General features: G+C 44.2%; 1 long non-coding RNA gene across 1 annotated transcript; it reads left to right on the plus strand.

Annotated features, from left to right (window-relative positions):
* The first annotated feature begins 15508 nt into the window (after positions 1–15508).
* LOC128803596 (uncharacterized) lies at positions 15509–23909 on the plus strand. The gene is made up of 3 exons (XR_008435767.1): positions 15509–17443; positions 19203–19336; positions 23852–23909. It is a non-coding gene; the product is annotated as an uncharacterized LOC128803596 (long non-coding RNA).
* The last annotated feature ends 2618 nt before the right edge of the window (positions 23910–26527 follow it).

The following is a 26527-nucleotide window of genomic DNA, read 5'->3' on the forward strand; positions in this document are numbered from 1 at the left end:
AGGCATAGAGGGTTCTCAGCATTTAGTGAGGGTCTCTCAACCACACGTAATTCAAAGGAAAAAGCTACTTTTTTCAAGTGAGCATGGCACATGGCCAAAGAAGGATTAGAAAAGAGGGAGGCAACATTTGGACGTGGGTGGATCATTAAAGCACAGAGAGTATAGTTAACATAGGGTATGTTTCTTTTTAGGGCATTTCTATATGCTTTCCAAGTGTTAATGGTTCTAAGCATGCAGCATTCATCCTCAATTGCCAGCACATTGCACTTGAGCAGATAAATGGACTGTGGCTGATAACACCTTTTTTCTTGGAGGAAATGAACATCATTCCTTCTGTTTTATAAAAGTAGAGGCACACTTCTGGCCACATATTGTGAGTCTAAATTAGCATTTTATTTTGGTGCAAAGGTGCACTTCTGAAGTAAATATCCCAGTTGTCCCCATTTAGTTTATTTTCCCATTTAAATGGAAACTCTTGTTCCAGAAATATATCTGCTAACAGGCATTCAACCCATGGGCTCAGACTACAGCTAAACCAACTTAAACTCCCCAAAACATGTAAATGTGGACATCAGATTGTCAGTGCCAGTGCTTTGCTTTAGAGTTCCATTCCTATTACACTGCAGCACTAGCTAATGTGTCAAGCCACATCACTACCACAGCGTTTGACACCACTGCATCCTAACTGCATTTTCTGTTCTAATTCTACATTAAAAACCAACCAAACAAGAATGCCTTTCATGACTGTGACTGAAACAAATACATTTATGTTTGAAATTCCCACAGACTTCACTTCCAGGGTTTTCCTTCCCAAAACATTCAATTGATACTGCAATACGAAGAACAATAAAAGAGACCACAAAAGCCAGAAGTCCTCAAAACTGAAGTCTAATTTGCTCCAGGGAAATAAAGGAATTAAAACTGCTGCTTCTGATACTGCTTATGTTGAGCTTTCCATTTCCTTATCACAGGAGGGAATCTGAAGTTTAGATGGTATGAACCTGCTTGCTAGAAGAACCCATATTGAATGGATAGGTGAAGGGGTACATATAATGGAAGAAAAGTTCAACACAGAAGAAAAAAGAAATGACAGCTGAAAATATCTGTATGCAGTGAAAGGGGAATTCTTTAAAAGCAAATGCTTCTCTTACTAAAAAAAAAAAAAAACAATCCAAGCAAACTGATGTGGGGTGAAGAGTACTGTGTAGACATACAGAATTCTTCCTCCAGGGTGTCAAGAAGTGGCATTTCTGTTTGAAATTTGCAAAGCCCTTCTTAAAATTTCTTCATATATTCTCTGATATTGGTCTCTGCACATGAAAGGCCACTGAGAAAATGTTACTTTCAGTGAATTATGCTCTATTGTTTGGCTGAGGCTCTGCCTCGCTGATCCTCCCTGTTACAAAATATTGCCTTGTCAGCATTGGCATTCTGGAGGGCCTGTCCAATTCCTCTCTAGTTGCCATTTCTCTGGCTAAGGCTTTGCTGTTCTTGATGAAGGAGCTCTCACCTCTATAACATCTGATCAAACCACTGTCCTTTTGTTATTCAGTCTGTTAGGTAGCACAAATAAACCGTTCGCCATTTACTGCTTTATACCCCACTGACCATGCTGTTTTCTCATATTGACAGCAACCACAGCTGTACTTTTCCACCTGCTCAGGACAAAGACAACTAGTCAATTAGCATTAACTCTATTCCTTTCTAGTTCAAAGCTTACTCAGTCTCTGTGGTCACAGAGAACCACTTCTGGACACAAAAAGTAGTATTCTGGTTTAGTTCATCATTTATCATATCTGACAAAAATTGACCTGCTGGATAATACTGGCATCTATTAATTATATTCAGGAAATATTGAAACTGTAAGAAGAGAACTGTAACTTCAAATGACTTAAAATTCCACCATTTAACCCCCCTGTTGCCATCTTGAGACCATCAAGCACAAGGTTTGTTGAACCTAAAACCCAGACATGTAAGTGTGAAGTCCAAAGACTCTCTATAATCAGTGGGGAGACACAAGAGGCTACACGTGATGTTGCTTCCATCTACTAGAGACACCTCTTAGGATGAGATGAATGCTTCCTAGGTCAGGAAACTCATTTGTCCATGTGGCCTGTATTGTTAATAAAATGAGAAGACTCCTTCAGAGGGGTGATTCAAAGACAGATTTTGCTGCTTTGTGATGCAGGAAGAAGCTGGAGAATGCACAGAGAAGGCCAGACTGTAGTCACATGTCTGGCATGTAATACCTCTCCATGCAAATGCTTCTCTTTCTAAAAGGTATCACTGAGAGTCAGAAGGGTGGTGTCTTTTGGTTGCATCCATCCCCTGGTGAATAAATTATTGAGGATTTTCAGAGCAATAAGGGAATTCCTAAGCTTCTTATACAGTAGCTGCCCAGCAATTCTTCCTTCTCAACCTTCTCAACATGTCTCATTCCCTGTCTTTGTCAAGGCCTTTCTGCAGTTCGTATCTCCTATGGCAGCAAAGAGGTTAATGAACAAGCCACCCACCACAGTCTGCTTAGGACAAAAGCAGATTCAGGTGCTGAACTGCCTGACAGGTACTGCAATGCCAAGTCCCAGAGAATACAGGAGCAAAGCAGAAAAGGTGCCTGATCACTGAGGGAAATGAACAAGGCCTGGAAATGGCTGGGGGAAGCAGTCTGACCAACAGCCATCAAAAACCAGGTGGATTTATTAGCCTGCCAAGAAGCAGCTGGATGAAAGCAATATGTAAAATGTAAATGTCAGTAAGCAACATGAGATATGGAGATCTGTGAATAGCCTCTAAAGACCAAGTCTGATGTGCCAAAGCCTTTATTTGCAGAAATCAGTTCTCTCACCAGTCAGAGTAAGGAGGATGGACTGAGCTTTCCAAGAGCAGAAAATGACATGGTCCTATCAAGCCATTTAATTCTGTGCATCCTTAAGGTAAATCATGCCTCTTGATGAGCGTACCACTGTTCACAAAGAACTGCAAGCACTACAGAAGAGCCCAGTCAAGGTCCTTTGGTCCTGCAGAGAAGATTGATAAGGATCACAACAAACAGAATTTTTCTTCCTGAAGCCTGAAAAATTTGGAACAGGATACCAAGCACTAATGTAGGGTTTAAATCCTTCCTGGTTCCTCTCCTGGAAGAATGGGTTTTTGCAAGCTCAGTAATCTTCCTTTATCATGCTTGCTCCAAAAGCTGAAAGATACTCCCTTGCTCTGACAAATAGATAGGAACAGCAAGCCACTGAGACCTGTACCTTCCTTACTATGCCTCAGCACAGGACTGGCAGAGAAAAAATATCAGCATGGAGACTGCTCCACGCTCCATTCAGCCATGAGCCTCTCCACTGAGATTGCCAATGAGAGTGAGTATAACAAGCTCCAAAGAGCTGTGGTTTTAGTGGTATGGGCACCTGCCCACTAGGAAGTGTGCTGAAACCTCCGACGCATTTCACAGGTTCCACCAGAGACCCATCAAACACTAATAACATTCAATCACTGCTAACCAAGGCTGATTTCGGACCAAATGCTTGGAAGTGAAAATGCTTGGTGATGGCCTATCCCATCACCCACCCCTGCCATAAGTCAATTATACATTGCAGTATTTGAAACCAATAAAACAGAGCTTTTTATTATATGTCATGGCTTTCTTTGGAAGGTATTGCAACCACAGTAGAGTTTGGAAATTCCACACATAACTTATTTTATTTTCTTTAATGACTCTATCCATATATATCTTGTTACTGACCTTTTTATCCACATGATGTTGCTAAAAGGTTTTTTTTTTTTTTTAATTGCAAAGAATATATTGTTTCCTTGTTTCAGTTTGGCAACAAACTATATAATCTTGTTCCTTATTTAGATGCATTTGCTCAGACAGCTTTCATACTGCCCACAATTAGAATCCACCCTAATTCAAACACCATCACTTATTACATTCTAACCCACTCAATACACTGCAGTGGCAGAGATGTCGAGGCATCTGTTGAGAGGACCTAATGCCAGAGTCTGAGCTGTGGTTTGGTCCCATGAAGAGACCTGCACCAGCTTTAAGGCTGTCCAGTCACTTCAGTGGGCAGTCAAATGCCACCAGATGCAGATTTCTTACATATGACCTATGAGTCAGCAGGGATTTGTAGTGATATGGCCTAATCCAAAGTTAGTTTTACACGGGGACAACCTGCTGCTGGGTTCAGCTGGCTTTGAAACAGGCCCTTAGATAAATAAAGCAGATCTTGACTGGAGCATAGGTAACTCTGTGTGGTGAATAACTTTATAACCCTGATGTTTCCCAGAGAGAAAACATCTGTCAGCACCCCATTAATTCCAGGAAGAAGGAAAATTTCAAGACAAAAGATGAAAACTGTTGTTTTAGTTCCAGCTGCATTTACCAGATGAGGTATATAAACAATTTCAATGCTTCAGTGGAAAAGAACAACAGTCCTTAAAAGTGAAGGAAATCAAAAATAAGAGTGGCAATTTTTTTATTAAAAGAGGAAAGGGATGAAGGGTGAGGTGATAATTAAGGACAAAACAGTATAATGCAAAAGCACACTAAATAAAAAGATATTTTGCCTCTGTCCTAGAGAGGTTAAAAACAAACAAACAAACACACACACACACACACAAACAAACACACACAAACACACAAACAAAATCAAGGGAAGCCATTTAGTGATTATAAGAAAACAGTCCTTGAGGGACAGGGAATTGTTTCTCTGTGGCAAGATAAGGATCAGTTCCCAGCCCAGGCTCATCAGTTCTTCCTCTTTCTTGACCTTCTCGCCTCCCTTCCCCCTTCACCTCCCCCTTCACCAGCTGCGGCCTGCCATCCCTCTGCTGCTGCTCTCCCCTCATCCTTTGCTGTCTTTTTGACTTTTCGCAGTTCCCTAGCAACAGCTGTTTGCAGCTGACAGGAAGAGCTGTGGACATTTTGCAGGCAGAGGGATGGGCAGGGCTTGGTCTCAGCTCATGGGTGATGGCTGACCCCAGGAGCAGGGGACATGCAGCAGCCCCAGGACAACAATTTCTTTACCAATATCTGGTTACGATCTGAAACAGGGGGGCATCACTTAATTCTTAAGCTTCTATTGTTCTTCTTACTGGTTAACAAAAGGTTACTCATTCTGCTTCACTGGAAACCCTTATTTCCCCTTGCCAAACGCTGGGCCTTGCCCAGTGGAAAAGCCTGTCAGTCATCATCAGGGTGGCAATCCCATGGTAGGGATGTATGTATTCAAACATGGCACAGGCATCCTCATTCCTCTCATTAAAAGCAACAGCTCTGATTTTCATGTGCTGGGCGCTGCCCTGACAGCCCTGATGTCCAGCCCACCTTGCTGCTGGAGGCTGTTGCTTCTGGAGCAGCACTGGAAAATGTGTGCTAAAGCTCAGCCCTGCATGTGTTAGCCAGAGCCACCACAGGCTGCGTGTGGGGACAGCCAAGCACCCGGACACACAATCCCCTTCCACTGGCTCGGCTTCTGTGACAGCAAGGCTCTGTCACAGGGGAGGATGGGCAGCTGAGGGCAGCAGCATCACTGCAGTAGTTACTGGAGCTCAGCTAAAAGAGTGCTACCCTATCATTATTATTGATGATATTGTTACTATTATTATAGCTATTGTTGTAATCCTCTTTTAATTTGCCCCACAGAAATCAAACTTGTGTTACTTCATATAGCAGCCATTCCCTCACTACTCACGAACATCTCCTGTCAGAAGTGCTGGAGGTATTCTGGAAAGTATGATGTAAGTTTTTAAACCATTTGATAAGGGCTTTTGAAAACTGGACTCCAAGTCATTACACTGCAATAATTTAGTTACTCTGGAATGGAAAAAAACACCAGCTGAATTTGTACTTACATCAACGTATAATGCCAAATGATCAAGGTATCTGAAAGATTACATGAAGTAGTTATTTCAGTTTAAAACAGAAGAAGAAAAGAGACAAGGTTTCCTCCATTACCCAACAAAACAAGTGGCAATGTTTTTTAGCAGGCAGCCACGGATGTTTGAATTCTCTGATAGTGCCTTGATCACAGGCTTTTTTCGTCCTGATTATTTCCAAGCTTCTTAACTATCATGTTGAATAAAGGTGCAGAACTGTCTTGCATGATGGAAATTATATGTCTGGCTGTTGTGAATCTAACCTCATTCTCAGCCTTGTCTTCTTCCAGAGTGGTGTTTTGTCTGTGCCTTGTTCATCCCTGGATGGGCAGGGGCTTGGCAGCCCTGCCAGCTGGTGCACCTTATGCATGAGACACACCAGTTACCCCACCTGCCCCCACCTGGCACAGCATCCACATCTCTTACTTTCCCTGTTCAGCACTCCTCTCAGTGTCCCTCTCTGGCACCCTGCATGTCTGCCAGCCAGCTCTGTCCAGGGTTCGAGGTCCCATGGCAGGAGGGAGGCTGCAGCCCCCACAGCTGCTACAGGGTATGTGACTTCCAATGCCCACGTGTGTTTTGGATAGGAGCAGACCTGCCCCTGCCCATCCCCAATTGACTTAGCATACTACAGTGATTTAGACTGCCCTAAGGTATGCAGCAGTATTAAGACAAACCCTCGTGAAGGATAACCAGGTGCCTTTTCTCTCCTAGCTGGAGAGGCCCAATCTGCACACTGCCTTTGTTGCCCTCTACATCAACAGCAATCATAATTTGAACTTGTAGCCCCTTCTCCTTCCTCTACCATTTCCACCTTCCTAGCTCTGCCCCTGTGCCTCCATTTCTATGACAGTAATCTCTGCTGCCTGGAGGAGCTGTTTTGAAGAGTAGAATAGGATACAGATGGGTAATAGATGGGATGGAGGACATATGTGTAGGCAGAAGGCTGCTTAGGTAGAGAGAATGGATTGTGGAGTTTAGGGAAGGTAGCAAATTAGAAATGGAGTCCATGTACTCCAGTAAGAAAGGAGTAAAGGGCATTGGGGGAGAAATGGCAAGAGATGTGGAGGAAAGGTGACAGACCCTATTACCTATCTGTCATCTCCTATAAATTTGAAAATTTCACTGCCAACCTCTCTTGTTCACACATCTCCTGAAATCTATATTGTTTCCATCAGACTGATGACAAACAAAGTGCCACTGATCCTTCTCACCCTCCCCCACTTCTCAGCCTTTCTTGCCTTTCTCCCCTGCTACAGAAAATCACTTTTCTTACCCAAAATGTGCTGGCAGCAGGAAAATTCTCTGAGGCTGAAAAACCTTGAGATACTGTGGTTGTGACCTGATGTTTGGGAGCTTACCTCCCAGCTTCTCATTATTTTTTTACACCAACCTCACAGGAGCAGGGCTGTGACTGCTCTGACACCTCTGCAAACAGCATCTCCCTCTCTAGTTCTACCACCAGCCATAGCTGAGACCTCTCTGTTGGGGTGAAAGTAAGCCCATGTTTTATGGCCACACATTTTTGCCTTTTTTTTTTTTTTTTTTTTTTTTTTCCTTCTGGTCCCTGTTCTTCTGTAAATCTCCATTCTTTTTGTTCTTTAAGTTTTTTTTTTTTTCTGGCAATAATAATTTTTTGTCTTCTCTGTAGTCCTAAGCTTGTCTCTCTGTCAATCAACCTGGCTTAGCAGCGAACTAGTTAAGTCTAAGTGCCCTCATTAGACTTGAAATGAGATTAGTGGTAGAGGACAGGAGTTTGCACTTCCCAAGTAACGTTTTATGCTACGCATTGTCTCAGGTAGAGAACACTGCTTTATTTATACAAGCTCATATTTTATAGCTTCTCTCCCAAGTCAGAGGGAAAACGACTTTTTTTTCCAAAGAAATTCTTACGTTCTTAGAACTTGAATATGCCATTTGGGCCACATAAATGTATGTTGGCCAGATGTTTAATATCCTTGTTTCAATGTGTTTTGCTGACAATAAAAGAATAATGGATGTTCCTTCAGGACAGCTTGATGTAGATTAGGATAAAACAAATGCATTTTGATTTTTGAGAGTGCAGAAACAGCAGACACGAAAAAAATGAATGAAATGTAAATTCTGTTCTTATTTTTCCTCTGTGAACTTCATATTTTATCCATAGATTTGAGTACAACATGCATTATGAGTTGACCAGCCATATACTGTAAAAACAAGGCAAATACACACCTCAAGCCCAGTCAAAATGAATGCCACATAAATTACCCCATATAATGGGTTTATGGAATCTGCCCTTCCTAGCTATATTCAGTGGATGTCTTCAGCTGCCTTCCAGCAAGGCTGAATTTGGTGAGGTGACAATCTTGAGTGTTTATGTGTTCCACCTATTGAAAAGATGAGTGTTAAAAAACACTGACACTACAAGGGATAAAATTTTGCTGTAATTTATCTATCTTAAAGTTCTCTAGGAGTTACTGGGTGTGTGTTGGTGTACCTGAAAGCAGCATTAAGCCTACGATTTATGGAAGCAGTTTAGTACAGCGATAAGCCTATCAGAGATTAACACATACACACAGAGTTTCTGCATTTTGTAAACTGCCATAAATCCCCCATACTGCCACCAGAGCAGATAATATCTTCTTGTCTGCAATAAAATACACTCTTTCTAAATCTGGTACCAGAGATATTTATTCCTTGCACAGCTCAACCATATGAATAAAGAAGTCAGAATGACTAGATCAAGTCCAACACAAATCTGTTAGTATGCAGAGTATTTTATGTCATACGGCGTTATTCAAGTTCCATGCTCAAATATGACACGAGACAACATATTGGGAAGTTGGAATATGAAATCCTCCATCCTGCTAAAATCATGGTGGTCTACTCATGTCACTGCTTCCAACAGAATTTGTGTCTGGGCAAGCCTCAGTTGTATCAGTGCTGGTATTCTTTTACAGAGCATGGACTACAGATGAAACTGGAAGGTGAATATCGGCGTACTTGAAATGTATTGTGCGGCTAGGGCTGGTCCCTAATGGTGTATTATCCTCTAACTATTCACCTCCTTCAGTCCTTAATGGCATTGCAAAAGGGAAGAAAATGGTCACAGTGATGCAGAGCAATAACCACCACCAAAACCTGAGCTGTTGTCCTGTGTTAGACAGCACTGCTTTTCACCAGAGGAAAGGGCACTTAGCTATAAAATCAGGAAGCACTTTTAAATAAAATAGAAAAAAAACAGTGTTCTGAGGTAGGGCTTAAAATGAGCCTGGAACTGGACCAGTTGGCATATGTGAGGTTTGTGTGGCATCATTTGGGAGTTAAGAAATGTGAACTGTTTTTTTAGCAATTGCAATGGGACCAACTTTTCCTCAACTTGTGCTCCCTCTCTGTTCTGCTGTTGTTTATCTTCTTTTTTCGGCAACTAGTTCTTCTGAAGAACAACTCCTCTTTTTTTTTTTTTTTTTTTTTTTTTAATAAGATATTGCAGTATACATTATAATAAAGACCTGATCTCTGGTATGACACAAAGATCATCCAGCAAATTATAAAAAGGATAAATGGGTGAAGATGGAAGTACCATCTCTGGAATGAGATATAGGGATCCAGTGTCATTAAAAGCTGATGTCACTAAAAGTCTCTTTAGGAAAAGCCTCTATTTCCTGAAGGTGGGGTATATTTGTGTGGAAGCATGTAAACCTAGAAGACTCTAGTCACATCCTGCATTATGTAAGATTATGTAAAACCATCAACAGCAGAGGCATCCATTCTGTGTAGCCAGAGTCCTCTCTCTGACAGTGGCCAACAGTGGTACCTTGCTAAGAGCAGAGAACAGGGCCAGCATATAGCAACTTCTGCCCTGTGTATTCTTCCAGTCTCCAGAGAGTTTTGGCTTAAGAACTCCCTGAACAATACAGCAGCAGGGCTGCATCATGTAGCTTCTGATGTTTGCTTCTTCCAGGATTGTACTGGACTAGTTCTGAAACTCACATGAAGTTCCAGCACCCATTAAATCCTGAGAAAACGTTCTCCAGAGCTTAACTGTGCATTACATAAAGGAGCTGTTTCTTCACTCCACTTTGAACCTGCCACCTGCCTGCCTTGAACATGCGCTGTGTGATTCCAACACAGTGTTTCTGGGCTCTCCTGCAAGCTGAGGCAGAGGAAATTGTGTTTGCAGACTCAGCAGTCTTAGGTAGCACACAGCAGCATCAAAGAGCCACATAGGAAATGATGCTATTTTCATACCACTCCTCTTGGGCTTTCAAGAACCCAAAGACTCCTGGTCTTCTGGTCCACCTTATTGATTGGATCTGGCTTTCTGGGTTTTGTGGATGGATGTACATGATGGCAAGCCTCTCTGGCAAAAGAAATGGCCTGGCTATCCAAAAGGAATTAGAAGAGTCTGTTAGGTTTTTCTTCATTCCTCTGATTCACAGACATGTTTCATTTCACCAGCGAAAAGCCTTGATGTGACACAGGAGGTTATTCAAGGCCATCCCATGGCAGTGCAGCTGAGTAAAAAGTATGGTTTATAGCCCCACTAGCAGCTGAGCATGCTAAATACACAACACTCTTGCCAGCATGAAGAAAGCATGTGGCTCCAACAGCTATTTCATGGTAAACGATGGAATAGATTTTCCAAGCTGTACACAAAACTGTGCAGTACAACCTCCTTCCTCCCTCTGAATTGCTCTGCAAGGGATGTAAAGTAACACAACAACCACATTTAGAGCCATGTTAAAGCCCTTCTGATTTTATGATAAAGGCTGTTGGTATAAAACCCCCCACCTATTACATTACTTTTCAGACCCAAGTATTGCTTATTGCACAAGGGCAAATGCAAGCTTAGGTCTGCCAACACCATGCCAGTCTTAAGAAGATGAGAGTCGTGGTTTGTGGCCTGCCATGTCCTCTCATGCTCCTTGCCTACTACAGGCAGTCCCCTGCAGGGACAAAACATCAGGCAACAGAAATACCTGTGCACCCATCTAGCATTACACTCTTACTTGGCTTTGTTGACTCTCTCCCAAAACCATCTCTGTTCCTGTCTAAGAGAAATGAGGCCTCTTCTCTTCTTCCTCCTGAACATCACCAAAGGGGGAAAGCCTGTATGGTAGTAAAAAAGTGTTGTTAAAGCACACTAGAGGTTCTAGCTGTTCTGGAATATGTGGAAAATTGTGTGAATATAGAACCAAAAATGACATTCTACAGGTTTCAAATATCACACAAATGATTGCTGCACAGAAAGTGAGTGAAAGAGGGTTGTATATTTGATGGCTGAAATACTGCCAGTCTCTCCCCTGCTACGAAACATGTTCATGATGCCTAGACATGAAGTTCAGTGTTTCATTCCATCTCAGTACGGATTTTATTACTAAAGTGTCGAGGATAAGAAAAGACCAATTTGTAGTTTTATTGATCAGGCTAAAGGTCAGGGGCAGACATGTAGGTCACGGTGCTTCCTCTGAACAGACACAGGACCAAGCACCTACCTTCTGAAAGCTTAAGAATGAGGCAGGGAGGGGGAACTTACACTGATGAAACATCTCAGCTGAGATGTCAATCATGACCAAATTGGACAGGCACAGAGATGGGAGGCCGCACAACAGCCACAGCTTTCCCCCATGCCTGCACACTCTGGCAGAGTGGCCTGTATATGTGTTTGCTGATCTGTGATGTGGTATATGGGCAAACGCCAAGATGCCATTTAATATAATAAAGACATAATTCATGCTGACAAAGTTTATGAGATCAGGCTTCCCAGTCCTAGCTGAACCACATAAAGCATATACTGTCACTACAGGCATTTTGCCTGAAACAGTAGGGGCTTCTGCTTTATGGAGATAGCCTGGAATGTATTTGTCACGACGGCCCACTCTGGGCTGGCTGCAATAGTAGAATAACACAGAACTGCATTGATTCATTGTTGGGAATTTAGTTTAGACTTAAAATGCCATGAAGCGAAATGGTTTTCACAGCAATGTCAGTTTTTCTCCCCTACTTACATTAATTTTGTCCTCATTTGCCCCTGTGAATCACTACTGAAAGTAAGACTTGGTCTCTGTAGCATGTGCTGTTTCTGGTCTCTCTGTGTTATGATTGCAGTGTAAAGCTGCTTATGGTTGAGACTGTGCTTGCTATGCACAGCTTTTATTAAAGATGGTTTAAGCTGACTTTTGTTCCTGCTGCTTCTGAACCATGCCAAGAAGTCATCTTCATGCCTCTGGAAGGTCCCATGCCTGTCCTCTCTGCTTAACCCACTAAGAGTAGCAATAGAAGGAGGCTTTCATACTTTCTTGCCATTTAGGATAGATATATGCAGGCAAACATTATTGCAAGTGGCTTCATTTAGGTGTTGCTTTTCTTGACCTTATTTCTTCAGGTGAAGCCTTTACAAAACAAAAAAATGGGTTTTGTTTTATGGCAAATCCAATCTTTGTGTACAAAGAAGAAAGAGTCACAAATGACAGGCTAACACAGCTAAGCTCTTTGAAAAGGAAACCGAGAGCTAAAACCTTCCCTTTTGCTTCTTTGCCCCACATTACATTGGAGATAAACTAAGACTGAAAATAGGCAGTGCTACAAGCCACTGAAGATGGTTTATTATTGCAATGTTTTATCATTGCATGTTCAAAACTTCTCTTAGGTGTTGGTCCTATCATCCTGACTGTAAGATGGCTTGATTAGTACCCCACTACTTCACTAAATTTGCAATTAAGAAAATAATAGTGGTCATTTCTTGGTATCTGATCCAGTCTTGTGTCAGGGAAGGTAGATGACATCTATGTCTGTGTACTAGTATCCATTTGAGCCCTGTTTTCTCTGAATTTGGAATTAAAAGAGCCTGTTAAAGGCCCTGAGAAGTATAAATTTAGGAATTCAGGTGTGTCAGGAACTAAGAAGGTCTAGATGATGTTGCACATGCTGAACTGGAGAAAATATCTACTTTCATTCACATTTTCTTATTCCAGATCTCAAATTGGCTGTTTTTTTCTCTGCCAGTATGATCTTCATCCTATTGATTTTTGAAATTCAGACAGTGCGGCATGGGTTTTCACCCTCCCCGGCTGCATGCAGCTCTTGGGAGCCCGGCTGTGGCGTAGCTTCCACGTGCTGCCGGGGTTTTCTGCTGTGGGTTCCCGGACACAGCTCCGTGTCTCGGATGCGTGGGCTGGCCAGCCTCTGTTACTGTGCGCTAGGGATCCGGTAAAGAGGTAAGGAATTGTCCATTTACTCCGTGCTTGGCAGGAACGGTTTATTGGTCACGTGGCGCGGTTCGATGGAAAGACTCAACCGCTCCCGGCACTTGCATGGGAGAAAATGGCGCCTGGGTGCCAGCGGGGTAGGATTTTATGGAGGGGTGGGGCAAGAGGATCCACGGCCTGCCATCAAATAGGGGTGGCTGCCGTGGCGGTGACGCCAGCAACAGCGACCAACCAGAGAACCCCGCAGGGGCGGGCACCGAGCCTCGGGCTGAGTGGGGTCGTGTGGATTGGGGTGGCAGGCACAGGGTCTCCCGGGGCCGGACGGGGGGGTGGTTACAGGAGCGGCAGAGGGGGATGATCTGGCAGCAGGCAGCATGGGGCCAGAAACCGCGGAGGGGAAACAACACAGGGGAAGCGCGGGAGTACACAGGACTCGGCTAGCTAACACAAATAAGAACCCCTAAAACCCAATCCCAGGACGCAACAAGACAGGATCTGTCTTTATCACACATATACCTTCTAGAAATCTAATTCCTCACCCTCCTTTTCATGCTGTTTTTCTCTCTTCTACACGTTGATCAGCTGAGTAATGAAGTTCTGTCATAGGTTTTGGCAATTTTGAGACCTGAGCTCTCATGTCTTGAGGGAGACATTGGCATAGCTAGTTCCATACCTTGCTGCTACACAGCTTGGTGGCTTCTCGGTGCCTGCTCCACTATCAGTCAGCTGGAGCTTCTTCCGGCCACAGCGATTCCATGACTGTGGTCAGCTGCAAGAGTCAAAAAAACCCCATGTCTTGTCTAAGAGCTCATTCTAAAGAAAAAGTTGCAGTCATGTGATAACACAAAATCAAATAACAGCTACCTATACCTCAGTTGCAATCTTTATGCCTGGCAGACTTAAGAATCTCATGTAACTCTTAGCACTCATCTCCCCTTGATCCATACCTTTTCTCTGGACTATGAAGTTGAAGAGCTCACCTACTCTTCCATAACAAGGATTGAATAGCCTAGGCTCTGTGTGTACTCAAATTATAGCCTCAGTTCTCCATTAGTGTGTGTTTCTATCACCTTCACTACTTACATATTTGAATGTCTGCTAAGTAGGTTGTTCTAGGAAAGAAGAAGAAAGGGTCATATTTACTTAGTGTAATAAGAAAATAGAAGAAGAGCAGAAAATTGAGAGCTGCCAGCAAATCAACCCAGGATTTTGCAGCTGAGGGGGGTTTGCATTTAACAGCCAAGCTATTAGACCACATCAGATCTTCTAATTAGCCAACAGCAGTCGGGGAGAGATGTTCCCTGGGTGAAGCGAAACAGCAGCTACAGTGTCTGTGCTGTTTCATATCAGGGAGTGACCCATCAGTGTGAGGGTTTGGGAGGACAATATCAAAGAAGGAGATCCTACACTGCAAATTGTTCAGACTATGAAGGAGATGGGGTAACAGGCAGAGATCATTAGAGGAAAAACATGAGGAAAGAAAGCTGGGGGGTAATGGGCATCAGTTTGATTTAGAAGAGCACAGACAATAAAGTAGCCTTATGTACACAGGCAAAATTTTAGTCTCAGAAGCATCTTATTGGTACGGAGAAAGGCTTCTTTTGATCTCTGATGTATAATTGCTGGTTAAGGACACACTGAACTATTACAGAGAAAGTGGGCAGAAGGATTTCAGCAGCCATATAAGGAGGGACATCAGATCAGGATGAGATTTGGAAAAGTTGAAGATGAAGGCAGAAGATAGTTTTGGAGCCAGAAGAAAAGAGAGTTAGAAAAAAGAGTCAAATTCGAAATTGGGGCCCAACTTTGACCTTATAGGCAGAATAGGTGTAGTCTCTCAGAGCTGAAAGTGGAGATAATTTTCTGCTAGCCAAGACAGTGCAGTTGAGATAAGGGTGGTGAAAAAGAGAACATGTTCCACTATGGACAATTAGTGAACACAGCTGAATTTCCTGTTTTCAACCTACTTTTAGGACATCCTTTGGCATATGTTTCCAGCACCAGGCCAACTCTCCAGGCTGGCACACAGATGAAAGCAAAGCCTGACCTGTTCCCACAGGATATGCTGTCACCTGTGCATTTTACGAGGGCTTCTGGAGCCTTTCCCTACTCATGCTGCACAGTGCATCTCTTCCCCAGGGAGCTGTGAACAAATTTGCCTGTGTGGGCACACATGGGAACAACACAAAAGGATCTTCAGTGCCAAGAGGCTTGGGTGGGCTAGTGACAACTTTTGCCACAGAGAGGTTGTGTTACAACCTCAAGTGAAAGCAACTTCCATATTTAGGTCTGTATCTCAGGGTAGGTCAATGCCATCTCATATTAAAAAAAAAAAAAACACCTAAACAACAAATATGTGTAAGACATTTTCCTTTTTTTTTTTTTCAGTGGATGAAGGACAATTTTATCACCTGAGGAAAAGCCTGGTTCATCTCTCCAGAGAAGGGAAGCCCTCACCAGAACATACACCTGGGTAGGGGAGCCACGGAGCCACAAGGGTTGGCAATTTTTGCTAAGTGGTTGTTTCAGAGGCTATGGTAGCAATATGTAACATTTCTGGTAAGTTTTTCATCTGAAAATCTTCTTGGAGGTGAACAGAGAGGAGAACAAAGCCCTGAGCTCAGCTCCATATCCCACTTCAGGGCAAGCAGACGACTCACCTACACCTCTATTTTAAAATCATAGAATTCTTAGTGTTGGAAAAGACCTTCAAGATCATCAAGTTCAACCATTAATTCAGCACCACCATGCTTCACACTACTCCATGTTCCCACGTACCACATCCAAACATTTTTTGAACACTTCCAGGGATGGTTGCTCAACCACTTCCCTCAGCAGTTCCACTGTTCACAGTTCACTCTTCCAATGTTTGTCCATCCTTTCAGTCAATTTATTTTCTAATATCCAATTTAGACCTCCTCTAGTGTGACTTGAGGCCATTTCCTCTTCTATCACTGGTTGCCTGGGAGAAAAAGTCAACCCCCACATGGATACAGCCTTCTTTTAGGGAGTTGTGGAGAGTGATAAGGTCACCCTGAGCCTCCTTTTCTCCAGGATAAACACCCCCAGCTCCCTCAGGCACTCCTCACAGGACTTGTGCTCCTGACCCTTCACCAGCTCTGTTGCTCTTCTCTGGACAGGCTCCAGCACCTCAATGTCCTTCCTGTGGTGAGGGGTCCAGAACTGGGCACAGGATTCGAGGTGCAGCATCACCAGTACGGGGAGACAATCACTGTCCGGGTCCCGCTGGCCGTGCTATTGCTGAGCCAGGCCAGGATGCCGCTGGCCTTCGTGGCCACCGGGGCATTTTCAGGGCATGTCCCAGGCACTGGTCCCCGCTGCAGCGGCGCGACCGAGGAAGTAAAAGGGCTGCCATCGCCTTCCCTGGCGAGGCCGCGGCGGCCGGGGCGCAGCCGGCAGCTGCTCGGGGCCGGTTTCCATGGAGACGGCGGGGGGAACCCTGGCGGAGGGGACATGTCTGCGGAGACGTGCGGGGGGAGCCATGGCGGCGAGGGGCGGCGGCCTTAACCCTTCGCTTGGGGGCCAGAGGCTTCCCCGCGGGCAGGGCAGGGAGCCCGGGGCGCTGGGGCGGCTCCGGCTCCGGTTGGCACAGCTCGGCGGGACGCAGCCCTAATGCAAGGCAGTGACAGGGTGGGCAGCGGAGGAAGGGGAGGATGAAGAGCGCGTGAAATTGCTGAGCCCGGCTGTCCCTTCCATGGACGCCTGGCCGGGTGACTGCTCAACACAACCATCCTCCGCGGAGATCTCCCGCAGCAGGCTTAGGGAAGGCACCAGCCATCCTTCCCATTAAATATTTAGCAGTTTAACCCAGCCGCATCCTCTGGTGGGAGCGCCGATGGTGCCTGTGGTCACGCTCCAGTGTAGGAATACAGGGTGCGGGAAGGTGGTGGCAGAGCTTGGAGTGGCGGGCAAAGCCCCAGCAGGGCTGCACAGGCAAAAGAAACTGCCTGTGTGTGAGTACACGGGCCTGGGCTTCGAACAGGAGAGAGTTGCACAGTTCAGGGTGGTGGTTACCTACTGAGAAGTGCTTGTCACCGTGGTGACCAAGCAATGCCACATCTGCCTGGGAGTGGAAAGCAACAGTCCCAGAGCTTTGCTGTTTGAGACCAGTGGGTTAAATGCAGCTGGCTTCACCTTTTGAAGCCAGGGATCACAATCTGTGTTCAATTTGTATATATGCCTATGATGCAAATTGGTTGGAATCAGCCTGACACCAACACAGTAGCTATATACATACAAGGAGGACACCAGAAATGTGTGCTGGTGTCCAGTGCAAGCTGTGTCTTCCTAAAAGAACTGTACAAAAGTGTTAGCAGCAGCCTGGAGTGCACCAGGGCACAAGGATGGAGGTGGCAAAGCTATTGTCTGTCTAGTACTTTGAATAGTAAACTCAGTTTTATCTGAAGATTAAGATGTGTTGTTGCCATTGGGGCTGGGACTCACCAAATTTTAGCTAAGGGCCTTCAGGACAACAAAATATCCAAATTTATGTTTTAGGTAGTTAAAAGTGCATCAGTGTATATTTACATATTAGTTTAACATAAATCTGTTGAATTTTAAGCCAAAATATCTGATGAAACTTTATTGGTTAGAGGTTAGTGTTTTTTTCATTTGTTTGTGATGCATTCAAATAACAGTTCTAGCTGTCCATGTTCAGGCATACCAAGAGCTTTCCTGGTGTAATGGAACTTGGGGATTTTTTTTTTTGTTGTTTGGGTTTTTGGTTGTTTTTGTTTGTTTGTTTTGGTTGTTGGGGTTTTTGTTTGTTTGCTTTGGTGTTGGGTTTTTTTGTTTGGGGTTTTTTTTTTATTTTGGTGGGGTTTTTACTGGTTGGTTGGTTGGGGATTTGGGGGGGGGTTATTTCTTTGTTTGTGGGGTTTTTTGGGTTTTTTTTGTTTGGGTTGGTTTTTTTTGGTTTTTTTTTACGTTTTGCCCCCAGCATACCATAATTTGATAAAAAGTTGTTACTGCTCCATGCAAACCTTGGTCCTTTTCAGGAAGTCATAAATATTCATTCCAAAAAGAAAATTCTCTAAAAGCCCTCATCATTGGTGGCTCTCAAGAAGGTTAACAGCAAACTCCCCTGACCCTCTGGTAAAATTCTCCGTTACTGCATGTCTCTCAAAGAAGAGGGTAGCTCCTAAACATGATCTAAGAGACTTGTCTGGTTATTTACTGGTTCTGATGTGTGGCAACTCAAAGGCTTTCAGCCAGAAGGAGGGAAACAAAAAAGCCCAAAAACCCCAGAAAAGAAAAGAAAAAAAAAGAGGAAGTTGCGGAAGGAAGTTGCGGAAGTTGCGGAAGGAAGTTGCGGAAGGAAGTTGTGGAAGGAAGTTGCGGAAGTTGCGGAAGTTGCGGAAGTTGCGGAAGGAAGGAAGGAAGGAAGGAAGGAAGGAAGGGAGGGTATTCATCCTTATCTGAATCGCCTTAGGATCATGGAGAATGAAGTTTGGGTGATGGAAGTAGTGGCAGATTCCTGAAGCATTTGGGGAGAATTTTGTTGCAGATGGACTTTTGAGTCCATGAACTGCTTGCACTTCAGAAGAAAATGCCCATTAGGGAGGTGAAAAACACCACTCCTGTGTGAGCTCCTCATGGTGTGTCCAGCTGATAAGGCAGTGCTGTGCTGTGAGCACTTGAGCGTGCCCCAAATGAGCTGGGGTATGTGTGCGTATCCAGGCAGAGGCAGGATCCCCAGAAGGAAATTAGCCATATTAGCATAGCGTGACACTGAGGTTAATCTCCCCCATTTCTGAGCAGAATTCGCTGGGTCTCCAAGCACATGTGGTTATATTGTTTCCAGCTCTGTAGTTATTTGGGACACAACTGCCCATGACCAACTCCAGGAAAAGTAGGCAGTAGTTGCATGAGGTACTGAAGCACCACCAACCCTGCTGTCAGCTCTACCAAAGCTGGGTTGGCAACACCCCTTAGAGAAGGGCTGAGTTGGGTACAATAACATTTATGGCTGAGGATAATGGTCTCTCAAAAACATCCTTGTTGCATCTATTTTCTTACCTTTGGAGTGTTGAGAGATACAATTCCAGTTCCTTTCTGCCTTCTCTCCTTTCCCAGTTCCTTTTCTTTCTTTCTCCTCTTCTTACACAGGAAAAGTGCAGCGGAAATCTCTACATCAAAACCGAATTTTGCCTATACTCCTCAGAACCCACCAGCCGCCTCTGGCACTGCCTTGGGGGATCTCTGCTTGGTGTAGCCACATCCTTTGAGACCACCTAGCTCAGGTATGTTTGCTGTAGCTAAACCTGGCAGAAAGCCCTGCTCCCTGTCACCCTTCCTCCCTTCCCCTTCCCAGGACACTGAGAGAAAGGCAGCTGCAGCAGAATTACCTGGCTGCTTTTCAGAGCAATGTATCCCAGAGCAGTGAGGCAGTGGCCTCAACCGCTCAGTATAATTAAACTCAAGCATCATTTTTGTGTAGCCTGTGCCGTGGCAACTACAGCAGTTATTCCCATTCAGCTGGAAGGTTTAGAAGGCAGAGATGTGGTATTTCACAAAAGATCCTCCTTGCAGACAGAGCCTTAAACCATTTCATTGAATGAAATACTTTCAAGTAGCAAAGAGTATCAGAAGGGGGAAAAATGCACAGGGTAGGACCACACTATTTCTGGCTGTAGTTCAATAATAGTTCTTGAGGCAGCACCTGATATACTATTAGGGTGAAAAAGGTTTTTTATACCTAGTGCTTTGGCACCCTGATAGCATCTCTGTTTTTTTCTCTCATTCTCTCTTGGGTCCCAGGAGAAGCAATATAGTCTTCCCTCTAGTTAAAGAGAGTAGGGGTTAATTGCATAGACAGGTCACTCTGTTTCTGCTGAAGGTGAAAAGCAAAGGGCTTGCTAATTCATGCACACAGACAGGAGGATATAGCAGTGTACCGTCAGCCATTCCAGGGACCATCAGTAAGGTAGGGTGAAGCAGCTTGGCACAGTACTTGCAGCACTTGCCAGAGCAAAACTCTGGGGCAGGGTAGCAAAAAGAGAAATGCTGATAAAGAAAAGCCAGTCAGAAGAGAAGGGAAAAGCATAATAAAAGACAGGGGATCAGATTGCTTGGTTGTGATACATGACCCTAAATTCTTTTAGCACCATTATGGGAAAAGAAATGTTGTGGCCACAGTACTTTTGCATCCTAGCTATTCTGGGCTCTTAACACACTTAATATACAAGCCAGGTAGTACAACTACCAAGGACAGAGCAGCAAGAACAATCTGGATTGTGCCAAAGGGACTGTGAGATCCCTTGCTGCTCAGGATGGGCTCTATGTATTTTATGCTGGAGGTCCTGAGACAGACAGCCAGGACCTGGGTCATGATTTGCTGAAAGGAGCAGCAGAACTGGAGAGACTAGAGTTGGAGCTCCTGCAGTGCAGGCTTGGACTTCTTCAGGGCTTATGGTTTGAGTACTGCAGGCAATGAATGCAAAGGAAATTTGACAACTACCCTCAGCTAGTGCAGGAGAATAATATCACGTGAGTCTTACATAATGCTTTCCAACACGAGATCTCATATCTGTATCATTACTGATAGATTTTTGCCTTAAGAAACAGATACATGGAGAAGGCAAGTGAAGCTGTCCAAAATTGCCTGATAAACTGGTGGTAAAACTAATAGGAAACCTGCTGCCTCACACTGCCAAACTGAGTTCACTTGTCACACACAAGGGAACAAAACATAAGGCTGCTGTCTTCCTCTCAGTCCTTCTGAGCTAAAGGAGAAAGCTCTCTCTGAGGCTGTAGATACTGAGGTGTTCTATGCCAGGATGGCAGATGCCTGCGCTGTGTGGCTCCCATGCCCTGTGGGGATCATTGTCCAGACAGCATGTCTCACTTTGCAACTGGTCTGAGGTATTCCTTCCTCACGTGGAATGGCAAATGGTGGGGATGTAACTAGATTGATCTCCCTTGTAGGCCTTTCCCTGGGACTTGGTACACAGGTTCCAGATGGTACAAAGCCCCTGCTGCTTGGATCTGCACAAAAACCTGTGTCTTCTTCAACCTATTTCACAACAGATTTGGCTCACTCTTGGTCGGTTGCTATTTGTACAAATTAAGCTGAGCTGCCAAGAACGTTTGCAAACAGTGAAAAGCAAAGTGGGATGTACAAAGCAAGTCAAAATAGGTCTCAAATCTGGCAAAATGCCTGCAGGTGCTTATAACATTTGACTTACTCTAGCCCATGTATTACCCACCCACACAGTCATTCATCCAGATTTTTCCTGCCCTCACGCCCACACACTCACCCTTCACAGATTCATTCACCTTCTCTTCCTCCCACCATTTTCTCTTCCAAACACAGTCATTCCCCCACACAAATATACCCTAGACACACTCTTTGTTCCCCACATACAAGCACACACATTTTTGAGTGCTGAGTGCAGTGACTGTAGGTGGTGTGTAGCAGACGATGCTGTAATCTTATACCTATGCTGTGAAAAAAGCCTTTGGGATTAGTGAGCTGAGAGCTCTGATTGTTCTCACTTTCACGTCAAATACCACTAATCCAGTTTATGGGGTTGACTGTTCCATCCTTTCCTGAATTCTGCCATTGTTTTCCAGGGAATGTCTCTTTCTGCTGGTCTTCCTCCTACTCCACTTTGCCTCTTTCTCCCTATGCTTTTCCTTTTCCACGTTGCTGCCCTAGACCAAGGTGTTTCAGAGAGCTTGGCCATCCCCTTATCTCTCCATGACCTAACACTGGCTCTGATTACCTCACTGAGAGGATGAGCACGGATGAGCAATGAGCCTGCCATGCAGCATGGGGCACAGGGCAAGAAATCCGGCAAGGTATAGTGAGGTCAGAGGCAGAGACGGTAAGTGGTGGGGTGGATCTTGCTGCCATCCAAGCAGCGCTGAGTCCACCTGGCATCGAGCCTGCCTTTAATGGAATGTGACCCACCACTGGGAATGAGCTCATCTGTAATCCACTTAATTGAGTTTTATGAGCAGGATTCTCACATTGGGAAGCCAGCCTGCCTTCTTCCTAGCACTCACCCTCTTTTGCTTGCTGCCTGGGGAGGAAAAGGGTAGTGGGGGGTGTGTGCACTACTCCACCAAGCTGGTGGTTGAAATGAACAGGGCTAATGCCTTTATTAATGTTCAGCTCTTTATTAAAAAGATCAGTTGGGCAGGGGGCTCGACGCAGAGCTCGCCCCCGCGGTCGTAGCTTTCCCAGGCAGCCGAAAGGAAGGAGGCGTGCAGAGTCTGTCACTGGAGTCCCAAGCAGCAGCTGTCCCTTCTTCTTTCCTTGTAGCACACCGGCGGCCCGAGGATGAGGAGGCGTGGCGTGCAGAGTCTGTTGCTGAAGTCCAGAACAACAGCTGTCCCCGCTCCTTTAGTGGTGGCAGCACCAGGACTCTTCTGTCTCCGTCACCCGGCTTCTCAGAGCCTAATATAGTCTGTTCTCTCTTAGGTGATGGCGACGGTTAAAAGCCAGTCAGGGGATGTGTTTCCCTCTTCCTCAGCTAGGGCATTTGTCTAGACTCCTCTATTGTGTTCAGTTCTTGATTTATATTCATTTTTATCTCCTAAAAATACTCCCATGATCCTAAGGGGTTTTTATTTGCATGTTAGTCCCAGAATGGCAGCGTGGAGGGGTGGGAGGCCAGGTAGTTTAGAGAAAACAAACAGAGCAATTAGCTAATTAGCATTTCAATATCGGTACTTAGCTAGAGTTAGTAGTTTTCTTTTAGTGTTGCCATGGGAACTAGGAAAGCCCTGCCCGCGTCTCTGGGGAACACCTGGAAACTGTTCATAACAGTGGTAGTCTGGCTTCTGATTTTCTGCCTGCCCTGGAGAATGTGCAGGGGGCTGGACAGACATGCTCTTCAAGACACCCACTGCCTCATGGTGTAATGTTTGCTTCTGCTGCAGCATGCTCGAATTTCCATGTGACTATTGGTAATGCTGTCAGGACTGCAGAGCCTTAAGTTTTCCCAACATTTTGGTCTCTGTGCAAGCGCTGAGTACTCGGAGGAGATGCTCTCATGTATGCATGAACCACCTTAATTAACTGTGAGTCCAAGTGTGATGGGGCAGAGTCACTCTGATCTCACTCATCCTTTCAGTGTGCAGTGATCTAAGTAGTGAAGCTGACAGGATCCTGTAAGAGCCTTTGTTTACACTGTAATGTCTTGCCATCTTTAGCATTTGCATCATCATTTGTTTGTACTATGTGAATTGGTCACATAAGAATCAGCTAACAGAAATTTGTCTGCTGTCTGCCAAGGGATTTGCAGGCTTGAATCTGTCTGGTGAAAGATGAAGCCTTTTCTCTTAGTGAAGCAGAACAAAGGGAGAAAGTGAGGGAGAGAGGCTTCTCCCCAGGGGAGTATTACTTTCCTTGGAAAAGGCTAGTAGAGACCCTCTAGCATGTGAAATTTGGGATATATTCCCTTCAGTGCTGGCATAAATGTCTGTATTTGAAATAAGTACTGTCTGTCACTTCTGGTCTACTTTGTAGAAGAAAACTTTTCATTGTTTCAGATCAAGTGTTGCATACACATTGCAGAGCAGTAGCTCAGCAGTTTCAAAAATCCATAACTTTAAGGAAAGGTCATGGCTTATGGAAAGGGAAGTGTACTGACATGTTAACACAAAGCCCATAACAGACCTGTGCTGGGAACAGCAGGGTCACCACTCTGTATTCAGGTGTTTCTTAAAATCCCCAGACACTGGATTCATGTAAACACATGATAGTAAAAGATCTCATTTTCGTAAATGTGTGTTTTTCATCTTCACAGTTGCAGACAATAGTGAAAAATTGGACCAGAAGAAATCTGAGGATTCAAAACACAGAGAGAAAATAAAAAATAATCTATATGGATTCTTCTATATGTGTTTTTTTTTTTTTTTTTTTTTTTTTTTTTTTTTAATTTTTTTTGTTGGTTTAATTAGGGTTATGTTTTTTTTTGTTTGTTTGGTTTTTTTTTTTTTTTGGTGTTTTTTTTTTTTTTTTTTTTTTTGTTTGTTTTTTGTTTTTGTGTTTGTGGTTTTTTTTGAATGGCATGTGTTTTAAACCAATCTGACCCAGAGGTACAATGACATTCTATTGACATCCCAATGCTGAGCTGCTATAATGACTGTTCAGGATGGTTCATTGTAACTGTACTGCAGATGAAGTACCTGTTTTCTTCCCTTCTGCTTTTTGAATTCAGGACTCTCTCAATTATAAAATCATGGAATCATAGAATAGTTTATGTTGAAAGGAACCTTTAAAGGTCATCTAGTGCAATGAGTAGGGACATCTTCAACTAGATCAATCTATTCAGAACCCAGTTCACCCTGAACTTGAATATGAGCTCACCCTGAACTCACCCTGAACCTTGGATATTTCCAGGGATAAGGCATCTACCACCTTTCTGGGCAACCTGTTCCACTATTTCACCACCCTCATGATTAAAAATTTCTTCCTTGTATCTAGTCCACCATCTTGTATTGTAAACCCACTACCCCTTGTCCTGTCACAACAGGACCTGCTAAAAAGTCTGTCCCCATTTTCTTATAAGTCCTCTTCAGGTACTGAAAAGCCTCATTAGGGTCTTCCTTCAGCCATCTCTTCTCCAGACTGAGCAGCCCCAACTGTCTCAGTCTTTCCTCATAGGAGAAGTGTTTCAGTCCTTGGATTGTTTTTCTTACCATCGCCTGGATCTGCTCCATCAGGTTCATGTTTTTCCTATGCTGTGGACCCCACAGCTGGATCCGGTGCTCCAGGTAGGGTCTCAAAGCAGACCGGAGGAGTAGAATCCCCTCTCTTGATCTGCTGGTCATGCTGTTTTTGAAGCACCCCAGGATGTTCTTGGCTCTCTGGGCTGAAAGTACATAGTGCTGGCTCAGGTCCAGCCTCTGATTCATTAGAGTTGCTCTTGATCCCTTAATTTCCCAATCTGGATTGAAACTGGGTTGCCCCAACCCAGGTGCTGGATGACGTATGTGTCTTTGTTGAACCTCCTGAGGTTCTAATGGGCCCACTTCTCAAGCTAGTCAGGTCCTCTGGATGGCATCCCATTTTTCAGGCATGTCAACCACACCACTGAGCTTCCTGACAACTGCAAACTTGCCGAGGGTGTGCTTGATCCCCTGATTGTATGGATGAAGACATTATACAGTAGTGGTCCCAGTACAGACCCCTGAGAGACACCACTTGTCACTGGTCTCCATCTGGACATTGTGCTTGTTTTAGTAGTTGACTACTATCGTCTGGATGGGATTATCCAACCAGTTCCTCATCAGCTGTTGTTTTTCAAAGAAAGTATTTTTGTCTCAGAGTCACCTACAATGCAAATCCAGCCAGCTCAGCAATTCTAATGCCTTCCTTCTTTTTTCTAGACTTCTGCAAAATAAGTACTGCAGGAATTAAACATTCTTCCAGTACCCAGCACCTCACTCACACATTTCCCCTCTGTCCCAGCTCCACGTACACATATGTGTGAGGAAGGGCTTTACTCACACACAAGGACTCCAGTACTCTACTGCTACCAACGCAAAATTTGTTGCAAATCTCTGAAAGACTGATATTCAGTTGGACAAACTTAGACAGAGACTGCCTTGGAGTCAACAAAGATACTTTTTTTCTTTCATACTCTTTACTTTAAAATCTGCAAACAGTCATCCCAACATTACGTGAAGTCTCCAAATGGCCATGCAATCTGGATAGAGGTAACACTGTTCTGATGAATCCAATGCTGGAAATATATTGTCCCACTTAAATACATTCTTCTGTTATGTCCTTTCACTGTGAAACTCTTGACATGATGTTCGATGCTATTTTATCCTTTGAGTAATACTTAGCTTTAAAAATGGTAGGAGGCCCTTGGTATTGCCTCTGACTCTCTCTGTTTGGAGGATCTGCACAAAACATATGGTACATGGAGAAAGGAAGAGCTGTTAAAAGGATGAAAGCTGTTCCAGTAAATGTGGTTGTTAGGAGCCAGTGCAATATCTGTCATGAAAGCAAAATATTTTAGGGTATTTGTACTTTATGGCACAAATATTTTTTAGAGAAGTTTGGTAAAAATAATTTTTTGGAGAAGTACACTGTCCAGGAAATTTCTGCTGTCATGTCTTGTAGCACTAGAAATGTCAAAGTTTCTGCAAAGTTCTGCACAGTGTTTCACTCCACTGACACTTCAATCCCAAAGAGAAACTTGTGTATCATTTCCTACCTGTCCATAATAGCTGGTCTAAGAAAAGACCCTCTCCACAGCATTTGCCTCATGTATAGATGTTCAGTAAACAGCAGGAGATATCTTGTTTGTCTAGGACAGAGGTAATCTTGAAGTAGCTGAGACTGAAATAATAATAATGCTGCTCTTTCCTCTTTCTTCCCCCCACTAAATATCTCCCTTCCCTGCCATTTTCCAGATTTGCTGGTGTGGCTGAGCTAAAAGCAGGAGACAGAGTGCTGACAGGGGCTATGC

The sequence above is a fragment of the Vidua macroura genome, chromosome 2 (genome assembly GCF_024509145.1).
Source record: "Vidua macroura isolate BioBank_ID:100142 chromosome 2, ASM2450914v1, whole genome shotgun sequence".
NCBI lineage: Eukaryota > Metazoa > Chordata > Aves > Passeriformes > Viduidae > Vidua > Vidua macroura.